The sequence below is a fragment of the Saccopteryx leptura genome, chromosome 3 (genome assembly GCF_036850995.1).
Source record: "Saccopteryx leptura isolate mSacLep1 chromosome 3, mSacLep1_pri_phased_curated, whole genome shotgun sequence".
Classification (NCBI taxonomy): Eukaryota; Metazoa; Chordata; class Mammalia; order Chiroptera; family Emballonuridae; genus Saccopteryx; species Saccopteryx leptura.
Genome location: NC_089505.1, coordinates 74,967,280 through 74,979,912, shown reverse-complemented (window position 1 = coordinate 74,979,912; position 12,633 = coordinate 74,967,280). Strand labels below are relative to the sequence as shown.

Genomic DNA, 12,633 nt, shown 5'->3' with positions numbered 1-12,633 from the left:
TGTTGCTACCTTTGACATCAACTGTGTCATTCCTGGGGTCTTGACAGTCTTCGCACATCTGTTTTCTTCTCTCTCATTTTAGGAGTGTCCTTAGGTTTCATGTATATGCAATGTCCAGAAGTTTTCTGTGTTTTATGGGGGTTAGAGAGACATATGTCTACTTCCCCTTGCTTTAAAACTGAAGTTTGAAATGCAATTCATTGTTACTCATTAATGATGTGTCCAGTGATGTTGGATAAACTCCTTTTAAATTAGAATAGTAGATATTTATATTATTTTGGATTTTCCATGCACAAAGATTATAATCTGTGTGTAATACAGCTTATTCTAGCCATTCAATGGTTATCGCTTTTTCATTTCTTTTTTTTTTTCTTAATTGATTGGTTGTTTCAGTGTTGACTAGAAGTGGATATAGTGAATATTCTTGTCACAGTCTCAATTGCAGACAGAAAGATTTCAATTTTTACTTAAAAATATATTTCTGATTTACTTATTTCATTCAGTAAAATGTTTTCAAGGTCCATTCATGTTGTCATAAATGATACTATGTCATCAGTTGACCAATGTCACCCTGTTAAATTTAATCATCTAAATAAAAAAAATTGTTGAAGAAAAAATTATTTCTTCTATATATTTTTTTTTCTTTCTTTTTTTTTTTTTTTTTTTTTAAATAAATTTTTATTAATGGTAATGGGATGACATTAATAAATCAGGGTACATATATTCAAAGAAAACATGTCTAGGTTATTTTGTCATTAAATTATGTTGCATACCCCTCGCCCAAAGTCAGATTGTCCTTCGCCACCCTCTATCTAGTTCTCTGTGCCCCTCCCCCTCCCCCTAACTCTCCCCCTGCCCTCCCTCCCCCCACCCCTGGTAACCACCACACTCTTGTCCATGTCTCTTAGTCTCATTTTTATGTTCCACCAATGTATGGAATCATGTAGTTCTTGTTTTTTTCTGATTTACTTATTTCACTCCTTATAATGTTATCAAGATCCCACCATTTTGCTGTAAATGATCTGATGTCATCGTTTCTTATGGCTGAGTAGTATTCCATAGTGTATATGTGCCACATCTTCTTTATCCAGTCTTCTATTGAAGGGCTTTTTGGTTGTTTCCATGTCTTGGCCACTGTGAACAGTGCTGCAATGAACATGGGGCTACATGTGTCTTCACGTATCAATGTTTCTGAGTTTTGGGGGTATATACCCAGTAGAGGGATTGCTGGGTCATAAGGTAGTTCTATTTGCAGTTTTTTGAGGAACCACCATACTTTCCTCCATAATGGTTGTACTACCTTACAGTCCCACCAACAGTTCTTCTATATATTTTTAAAGATGCTTTGACTAAAATAGAATACTCCCTTTTATTTCTGAGGAGTCTTTTCGTTATATATTAGTGCTGTATTTTAAGAAAATCTTTGCATTTGTTCATATAATCTTTTTTTTCCTGATTCTTCTTTGATGTTTTAATTATATTGCTTGATTTTTTAATATAAAATGAACTGTGCATTCCTGAAAACACATACCTGTATGGCCATGACATATTATTTCTTATATGCATTGATAGATCTTGTTTGAATATTTTGTTTAAGACTCTACACCACAGTTCAGGTAAGAGAGCTTCTTGTGATGTTCCCATTTTGTAGCTTCCTTGTTTGGTTTTGCTATCAGTTTTTTCTAACCTGATCAACTGTGTCAGGGTATATGCCTTCCTTCACTATTCTCAGGAAAAGTTGTGTATATTTCAGGTAGTGTGTATGCCCATGTGTGTATTTCATACATGCATAAGTGTTCAGAAACATTTACCATTGAAGCTTTCTGGACTCCAATTTCCCTTTGCAGAAAAATTTTTAATTACAGATTCAATATATTTGATATATATGACAGTTCAGAGATTTATATTTCACCCACATATGAGTGAAATTATATAGTTCTTGTCCTTTTCTGTGTGGCTTATCTCACCCAGCGTGATACTTTCAAGATCCATTAATGTGGAGACCTGAAGATGGCAGCAGAGTAGGCAGATACACAGACTCCCATCTCACACAACCGAACTGGATTATAAACTAATTTAAGAATAATCAGCATGAAAAACCAAATCTGGACTACAAGAACAGCTTTCAAAAATCAAGGAGCAAAGAAGAAGCCACAACAAACCTGGTAGGGAGCGCCTGAATCTCCCCTGCTTACAGGAACGTGGGGGGGAGTGAGGCTGGGCTCTCAATTCCAAGGAAAAGAGCAGTAAATACTGCTCACAGCCACTTGCCTGGTGACCAGGGAATGAGGTGTGTTGAAAGGGCCCACTTGTCTTCCAAAAAGAAAGGAGAAAGAGAGAGATGGATGGTGATGAGGAGAGGAATATAGGTAATGACATAAAAAGCTGACTCATTCAGTGCTGGACGCGACCATAACTGGGGGAGGGGCTGATCCTTCCACAAAGCAAAATACAAATGTACTTCCAGGTCACAGAGATACAGACATCTCTCCAGCTCCAATCAGTGCAACAAAACACAGCTGAAAACAAGAAGTGGGGAGGAGGGGCAGTAACTCAGGTCTCCATGGAGATCTGAGATATACCTCCCTCTACTGAAGCTGAGAAAGCAACCCACCCCAAGAGAGATTAACTGGCAGAAGAGGACTTCAGAGCCTCAAGTCACACCCACCACATTCCTGGATACATTTTCAAATAAGCCCCCTGCTGAGATCAGCAAACAAGACAACCACCTGTTAATAAAACAAACAAATCAAGACTTCAAAGCAGCCCAAATCCTAAAGTGGATTACAAATAATAGCTGATGCCAACCCAAGAAGACTTAGAAACAACACTAGTAAAAACTAGAGGCAGACAACACCAAGCCTAGACTCAACCAGCTCTACAAAGAAAACACCCAGACACCCAGGCACAATGCAAAGACAAAGAAGTGCAATCCACAAGAGAGACCTTCAGGAAATGAATTGAGTGATATGGAAATAATCAAACTTCTGGATGCGGAGTTTAAAATAATGATTGTAAGGATGCTTAGGGATCTTAGAAAAACAATGGATGGTCATCACGAACACCTAAATAAAGAAATAGCAAGTATGAAAAAATATATTGAAATATTTAAAAAGAATCAGAAATGAAGACCACAATGTAAGGAATTAAAAACAGGATGGATACAGCTGAGGATCGAATCAGCAAGTTGGAGGACAACTGGAATGAAGGCATGAAAGCACACAAGAAAAAAGAAAAGAGACTCAAAAAGTCTGAGGAAACTCTTAGAGAGCTCTGTGACAACATAAAGAGAAATAACATCCGCATCATAGGGGTTCCCAAAGAAGAAGAGAAAGAACAAGGGATAGAGGCTTTGTTCAATCATATCATAGCTGAAAACTTCCCTAAATTAATGCAGGAGAAACTCTCACAAATTCAAGAAACACAGAGAACTCCACTAAAAAAAAACCTACACTAAGACACATCATAATTAAAATACCAAAGCTAAATGATAAAGAGAAAATATTAAAAGCTATGAGAGAAAAAAAGGCTATCACCTACAAAGGAGCCCCCATAAGAATGACATCAGACTTCTCAACAGAAACACTTGAAGCCAGAAGGGAATGGCAAGAAATATTCAAAATAATGCAGAACAAGAACCTACAACCAAGACTACTTTATCCATCAAGGCTATCATTTAAAATTGAAGGAGAAATAAAAAGTTTCCCAGACAAAAAAAAAAAAACTCAAGGAATTCATGACAACCAAACCAATGCTGCAGGAAATGTTAAGGGGCATGGTATAAACAGATCAAAGTGAGAAAAGAATATAGCAAAAGAAGAATACAGCTTTAAAGAATAAAATGGCAATAAACAACTACATGTCAATAATAACCCTAAATGTAAATGGATTAAATGATCCAATCAAAAGACATAGGGTAGCTGCTTGGATAAGAAAACAGGACCCGTACATATGCTGTCTACAAGAGACACACCTTAAAACAAAAGACGCACATAGGTTGAAGGTAAAAGGATGGAAAAAAAACATTTCATGCAAATGGAAATGAAAAAAAAAGCTGGGATAGCAATACTTATATCAGACAAAATGGACTTTAAAACAAAGAATATAGTAAGAGATAAAGAAGGCCACTACATAATGATAAAGGGAGCAATCCAACAGGAAGATATAACTATTATAAATATCTACGCACCTAATATAGGAGCACCTAAATATATAAAGCAGACTTTGATTGATATAAAGAGTGAGATAAACAGCAACACTATAATAGTAGGGGATTTTAATACCCCACTAACATTACTAGATAGATCCGCAAGAAAGAAAATTAAAAAAGAAACAGCAGACTTAAAGGACACACTAGATCAACTTGATTTAATAGATATATACAGAACCTTTCACCCTAAAGCAGCAGAATACACTTTTCAAGTGCTCATGGAACATTCTCTAGGATAGACCACATGTTAGGGCACAAAAGTGGTCTCAACAAATTTAAGAAGATTGAAATCATATCAAACACTTTCTCTGATCACAATGGCATGAAACTAGAAATCAACCACAACAGAAAAGCTCAAAAATTCTCAAACACATGGAAACTAAATAGCAGGTTGTTAAATAACAAATGGATTAACAATGAGATCAAAGAAGAAATAAAAAAATTCCTAGAAACGAATGATAACGAGCATACAACAACTCAAAATTTATGGGACACAGCAAAACAGTACTGAGAGGGAAGTTAATAGCACTACAGGCACACTTTAAGAGACTAGCAAAAGCTCAAATAAACAACTTAACCCTGCATCTAAAAGAACTAGAAAAAGAACAGCAAGTAAAGCCCAAATGTAGCAGAAGGAAGGAAATAATAAAGATCAGAGCAGAAATAAATGACATAGAGACTAAAGAAACAATACAGAGGATCAATGAAACTAGGAGCTGGTTTTTTGAAAAGGTAAACAAGATTGATGAACCTTTAACTAGACTCACCAAGAAAAAGAGAGAGAGGACTCAAATAAATAAAATTAGAAATAAGAGGGGAGAAATAACAACTGACACAACAGAAATACAAAGGATTGTAAGAAAATACTATGAAGAACTGTATGCCAAAAAACTAGACAACCTAGATGAAATGGACAAATTCCTTGAAACACACAATCTTCCAAAAATCAGTCTGGAAGAATCAGAAAACCTAAACAGACCGATTACAACAAATGAGATCAAAACAGTTATCAAAAAACTCCCAACAAAGGAAAGTCCTGGGCCAGATGGCTTCACAAGTGAATTCTACCAAATATTCAAAGAAGAACTAACTCCTATCCTTCTCAAGCTATTTCAAAAAATTCAAGAGGAAGGAAGACTTCCAAGCTCCTTTTATGAGGCAAGCATAATTCTGATTCCAAAACCAGGAAAAGACAACACAAAGAAAGAAAATTATAGGCCAATATCTCTAATGAATATAGATGCTAAAACCCTCAACAAAATATTAGCAAACCGGATCCAACAATATATGGAAAAAATCATACACCATGATCAAGTGGGATTTATTCTGGGGAGGCAAGGCTGGTACAATATTCACAAGTCTATCAATGTTATTCATCACATAAATGAAAGGAAGGAGAAAAACCACATGATAATTTCAATAGATGCAGAAAAAGCATTTGATAAAATCCAGCACCCATTCATGATCAAAACTCTCAGCAAAGTGGGAATACAGGGAACATACCTCAACATGATAAAAGCCATCTATGACAAACCCACAGCCAACATCATACTCAATGGGAAAAAATTAAAAGCAATCCCCTTAAGATCAGGAACAAGGCAGGGGTGCCCCCTTTCACCACTCTTATTCAACATAGTCCTGGAAGTCCTAGCCACAGCAATCAGACAAGAAGAAGAAATAAAAGGCATTCAAGTTGGAAAAGAAGAAGTAAAGCTATCATTATTTGCAGATGATATGATATTGTATATAGAAAATCCTAAAGTCTCATTCAAAAAACTACTGGACCTGATAAATGAATTCAGCAATGTGGCAGAATATAAAATTAATACTCAGAAATCAGAGGCATTTTTATACACCAACAATGAACAATCAGAAAGAGAAATTAAGGAAACAATCCCCTTCACTATTACAACCAAAAAAATAAAGTACCTAGGAGTACATTTAACCAAGGAGACTAAAGACTTATACTCCGAAAATTATAAAACATTGATAAAAGAAATCAAGGAAGATACAAACAAGTGGAAGCATATACCATGCTCATGGTTAGGAAGAATAAACATCATTAACATGTCTATATTACCCAAAGTAATTTATAAATTCTATGCAATACCAATTAAAATACCAGGGACATACTTTAAAGATATAGATCACATATTCCAAAAATTTATATGGAACCAAAAGAGAACACGAATAGCCTCAGCAATCTTAAAAAAAGAAGAAGAAAGAGGGAGGTATCACACTTCCTGATATCAAGTTATACTACAAGGCCATTGTACTCAAAACAGCCTGGTATTGGCATAAGAACAGACACATAGATAAATGAAACAGAACAGAGAACCCAGAAATAAACCCACAGCTCTATGGACAACTGATATTTGACAAAGGAGTTAAGGAAATACAATGGAGTAAAGACAGCCTCTTCAACAAATGGTGTTTGGAAAATTGGACAGCAACCTGCAAAAAAAATGAAACTAGAACACCAACTTACACCATTCACAAAAATAAACTCAAAATGAATAAAAGACTTAAATGTAAGGCGTGAAACCATAAGCATCTTAGAAGAAAACATAGGCAGTAAGCTCTCCGACATCTCTCGCAGCGATATATTTGCTGATTTATCTCCACGGGGAAGTGAAATAAAAGACAGGATAAACAAATGGGACTATATCAAACTAAAAAGCTTTTGCATGGCCAAAGACAATAAGAACAGAATAAAAAGACAAACTACACAATGGGAGAACATATTTGACAGTATGTCTGATAAGAGTTTAATAACCAAAATTTATAAAGAACTTGTAAATCTCAACACCAGAAAGATAAACAATCTAATCAAAAAATGGGCAAAAGAAATGAATAGACACTTCTCCAAAGAGGTTATACAGATGGCCAATAGGCATATGAAAAAACGCTCAACATCATTAATCATTAGAGAAATGCAAATTAAAACCACAATGAGATATCACCTCACACCGGTTAGAATGGCGCTCATCAACAAAACAACACAGAATAAGTGCTGGCGAGGATGTGGAGAAAAGGGAACCCTCCTGCATTGCTGGTGGGAATGCAGACTGGTGCAGCTTCTGTGGAAAACAGTATGGAGATTCCTCAAAAAGTTGAAAATTGAACTGCCTTTTGACCCAGCCATCCCACTTTTAGAAATATACCCCAAGGACACCACAGAATGGTTCCAGAAGGAGAAATGCACCCATGTTTATAGCAGCATTGTTCACAATAGCGAAGATCTGGAAACAGCCCAAGTGTCCGTCAGAGGACGAGTGGATTAAAAAGCTTTGGTACATATATACTATATAATACTACTCAGCCATAAGAAATGATGACATCGGATCATTTACAATAACATGGATGGACCTTGATAACATTATACGGAGTGAAATAAGTAAATCAGAAAAAAACTAAAAACTATATGAACCCATACATAGATAGGACATAAAAATGAGACTCAGAGACATGGACAAGAATGTGATGGTAACAAGGATTGGGGCAGAGGGATGGGGAGGGGGCGAGGAAGGAGAGGGAGGGAGTGGGGGGAGGGTAGGGACACAAGGAAAACCAGATAGAAGGTGACGGAGGACAATTTGACTTTGAGTGAGGGGTATGCAGCATAATCAAAGGTCAAAATAATCTGGAGATGTTTTCTTGGAACATATGTACCCTGATTTATCAGTGTCACTGCATTAAAATTAATAAAAATAAGATTAAAAGAAAAAAAAGATCCATCCATGTTGTTGCAAATTTCAGTGTATCATTTTTCATGGCTGAGTAACACTCCATTGTATATACATATTACCTCTTGATTCAGCCATCCATTGAAAGACATTTAGGTTGTTTCTATGTCTTTGCCTTTTTCTTTCTTAATATATTCATCCATTGTTCTTAACTTTCCATTTCATAAATCTGATGTGAAATATTTATATTATCATTCATTTAAAGCATTCTCTTATTTCTGTTTTGGTTTTAAATTCACACATTGATATTGAGGAGTCTGTTGTTTTGATTCCAAAATGTAGAGACATTGGTTATCTATTCAGAGTCAGGTGACTCCCAAAGGGTCCCAGGAGCTGCAAGTGTTCCAAGTCAAGAGTCCAGGCTGAGTGGGGTCAATAACCTAGTGTCAAGGGGGCAGCTCCTGTACCCTCTGGGATCCTTGCTGGCCCCTTACCTGTAGTGTGAGGTCTGGGTCCTCCCTGGGTTAGTGGACAGCCAGAGCAGCGTACACACTGGACTCATCTGGGGGCTACCCTGACCTGGAGGAAGGGGGTGCAATTGTCTCCCGTCTGAGGGGTGTGTGGTTCAGCTGGGCTTAGGTCACATCCGGAAAGGCATCAGACACAGCAGCCTGGAGAAGGAGAAGAGTGATAGGTATGGAACGTGGGTGGGTTGGGGAAGCCTGAGTGCCTGGAGAGCAGGGAACCTACCTGACTGTCAGTCTGTCTGTCCCCTTCTGCTTCTCTGTCTTTCTTGTTCAGAAACCCTTCTGACAGGGAGGAAGGAGAGATGGCCATTCCCTGCCTGTGTCTTGATCCTGAGAGGTTCACCCGGGCACACATCACTCCCTGGGGGACTTCATCATGCCTGTTCTGCTGCAGAGACAGTGACACAGAGACAGTGTCCCCTCCAGTCTGTTATCCACCTGTTGCCAGAGTGATGATGTTAAACTTTAAATCAGATTAGGTCACTCTCCTGATGGAACCTGCAGGGACTTCCTGGATAAGCCTTTGAGCATCTGGGTGCTTCTATGGTCCTGACTCTTATCCTAACACATTGTTTCTTGCTCATTTGGCTCCAATAACATGGTACATTGTACTGAAGAAGTATGTCCTGCCTCAGGAACTTTGTCCCTGCTGTTTTCTCTGTCCCCTCTCCCATGCTCTAGCTTTATTTTCCTCACAGCACTTTGCTCTCTAGGACACTGTCTGCTTGTTTTGCATATTATCTCCCTCCCCCACAAGTGAGCTGGAGGAGTGTGGAGACTGTGTTGCTCAGGGCTGCACTGTGGCCACTAAATGGAGCCAGTAAACAGTGAGCTTTCATCACATCTGCTGGTGAATTAACGAAGGGGACCCTGGGAACCTGTGCATGATTCACTTATTAATGCATCCTCCTGAGACCTGGGGCTGCACAAGGTCAGACAGAGAACAAGGAGCTGGCAAAGGGGAACTCATAGGAGGGGCTATGATGTCACAAGAAAACCAGCAAGAATGAAGTTACAGCAAGATGAGCTGGGTGCCCAGAAAGAAAGGTCAAGGTTGACACTGCTGATATCCAGGTTACATTAGGACAGGGAAGTGTCAATTGGATTAAACTACGAAACAGGAAGGTCCTTGGTGGCCTGGACAGGAGCAAGGGTCTCACCCGTGGGTCCAGCTCCACGCCCTCCTCAGGCTGTGGGTCCTTCACGGCAGCATCTTCTGGGGCAGAATGGGGGTGTTTCTCCTGACAGGGTCCCCGAGATCTCAGGGTTGCAACCCTGCCAGCTCACAGATGGAACAGTAACCCAGGAGTGGCAGTGTGGATTTCAGTCCTTCTCACCCTTAACGCCCACACATCCCCAGCCTATACTTCAGCCATTTTCTTCTGAAATCCCTGTGCCCCTCCCCCAGAGCAGCCCTCTCTTCCTCTCACAGAGGGGTTCTTCCTGGGTGTCTGAAACTGGGCAGAGAGGGGCCACAGATGGTGGGATTTGAGGTCTTTAAGGCAGGAATGACTTGATCTTCAGAACTCTGTTCTTGGGCTCTGTGTCTGTGGCCCCTGTAAGAGTTTGGACAGCAGCCTCTCTCTGGGTTGGTGAAGAGGGGCAGTTTCAGCCCTGGGAGGGTAGGGCCTCCCTCCCCGTGTGATTCCACAGGAAAGAAGGAAACCTTAACACACCCTTGTGCATATGTTTTAGTATTTCATGAGATTGAACATGATGAAAGATCACCTTCCATTTATACATCTGTGCTGACCTTGAGGGTTTTCTTTCTACATTTTCTAATCTGAGATTCTGGAGAAACCTTATTCTCAGCTGACCTTGTCCATCTATTTGGTTTCCTGTGGCTGCTGTCCTGAATGACCCCTTTGTTGACCAAGGTCAGACCCATATCCTGCCTGTCCCTCCATGTACAGTGTCACTAGCACTGCTATAGAGGGGACACTCTCCATAACATCACACCCTGGGGGCTTCCCTGTGAGGCCCCCTCTCCCAGGAGCTCAGAGCCTGAACTGAACGGAAATCTGAGCTCTGGGCCACGATTCTCTCCTTTTACACTTGGGGACACTGAGGTCACACAGGGGAAGGTATGTCCATGTCAGTGTCCCCACAGGTGCCTGAACCCCACATGACTCAGCCCCTGTCCCCCATGGACACACCCACCACATCCCCACAGAGACCCTCACTTATCCCTCTGAAGGCCTCACTCCATTAGGTGGGGGGAGGGGCAAATTCTCAGAATCCCTGGAATCTTGCAGTTCACTGTCATCTCTTCCCAACTCACAGGACTGTGGGACACAAGCCTGTCCTTAGGTCTGAGGGGCATTAGCTCCTTTGAGAGACTCAGAGCTGCCCTGGGGTGGTCTGTGCTCCTCAAAGAGGATGCAGTGATTCATCAGCTGTGCAGACGGGCCCGGTTAGTGGGGGGCTAGGGTTCCAGAGGGTCCTGGGAAGATCCAAATGAGGCTGAGTCTGGGGCTGAACCTGGGGACCCCACCTCACAGAGACTCCTCCTGCATAAGCACTGTGGCCCCCTAAGACCATCTCACTGTCCACTTGGCACCTTCTGGTCCCCAGGTGAGTGGAGGGGAAGGCAGGGAAGGGAGGGTCTCTAAGGGGAAGATGTCTGCAGGGTGACCATCCCTAAAAACACCTCACTCTTCTTTCAGCTCTTAATTCTTCTGGAGACAGGGCCCTGAGCTCACAGCTCAGAAAGTCAGGGTCAGTGTCCCCTCACCTGAGACCAAGAGCTCCAGGGCATCACTGGACTGTGACTACACCTGGGGTTTGTCCCTGTCACAGCCATAGCATCTGAACATCCACCTCTGGCTGGGGGTCACGGGACCCACAGGGAACAGGACCTGGAACTGCATACTGGGGTATCTTTGTGTGTCCAGGGTCCAGGAGAGCCTGTGTTCTCCTTCCTTAGTCAGGATGAACCTGTCAAATCCAAGCCCTGAGCCACACTAGAGAGTCACGTTCCTTCCTGAGGTCACAACAGGGCTGGGCAGGGCTGAGAGGCTGGGTTTGCTGTAGAGTCCTAAGAGAGGAGGAGGCAGCGTGTTAGATGGGCTCATACCTCCCGCTTGTCCCCCAGGGCTGGGTTGTGAGAGGGAAGACCCCCTGAGAGCAGACCCCTTTCCTGAGAGCAGAGCCTGAGGCTGGGACCCCTGAGTGACCCCTCACCTGTCACTACCAGTTCCAGGGGTCACTGCACTCTGACCAGCCAGTAGAGTTGAGGTATCTACAGTAATATCTCCCTGCATCATGCTCTGTCATGAATTGGATGGAAAACTTGGCCTTGTTCTCGGACTTCAGTGGCTTCTGTGTGTCCCACGGTTGTGTGCTTCCCTCTTTATTCAGATGGTACTCCTCAGCCCCCAGGGTCCCCTGACACCAGAGGGTCACAGGGTCCCCCCAGGGGATCACAGAGCCAGGCTCAGCCCAAAGGGTGGGTTTGGGAAGGGTCCCTGGAAGGAATCAGAGGCTGGGTCACAAGATATTCCTCACCCCCAGTCCTCATCTCTCATCCCCAGGACCCCCCCAGATGTCCCCCATCTGTCAGCCCGGAACAGCTGTGCCCCTTCCAAATCCCCTTGTGGAGGGTACCTTTTCCTTCCTAAAGAATTAGACCTGGGGCACTTGGGACAGACTCGCCATGGACTTGGGTCTTCAAGGCCACACTGAGCCCTGGAAGAGAGTTCCTGTGAGATATTTGCTGCAAAATCTTAAGTAAAACCCCCACCCCCACCCCCACCGTGAACCTCCTGCCTCATGGGGTCCCCTGAGAGACCCCTGGCTGTGGGGCAAGGTCCCTCCCAGACTAGGGCTTCCCCTCCCCCTCCTCATTTTAACCCAGGCAGAGCAGGGTCGAAAAGGTGGGGGTCATGATGTCTTCTCCCTCTGAGTCCAACTGTGGAGATGGAGGAAACCAGAGTGGCACCAGGACAGAAAGACACACAAGGTGTGGCCACTGGGAGGCTGTCCCTCCCTGTCACGGTGTTGTGGACCGTAAATGGCAAAAAGCCATTGTAGATTCGAGGTTTAGCAAAAGGCTAAGTTCTCCCCCCTCCATCTCCATATTTGGCTATGATGCTGAGTATTTGCACCCACTTCACTTGCTTCCTTGGGTTGCTGGAAGCAATTTACATGCCCTTCCTCTTACTCTTTGTTTGTTTTCAGATGTTGGTAGATTTCACTAATGTATCTTGGT

General features: G+C 42.0%; 1 pseudogene; it reads right to left on the bottom strand.

Annotated features, from left to right (window-relative positions):
- Positions 1–8,531: 8,531 nt before the first annotated feature.
- On the bottom strand, positions 8,532–12,309 carry LOC136398224 (leukocyte immunoglobulin-like receptor subfamily A member 5; annotated as a pseudogene).
- Positions 12,310–12,633: the final 324 nt, after the last annotated feature.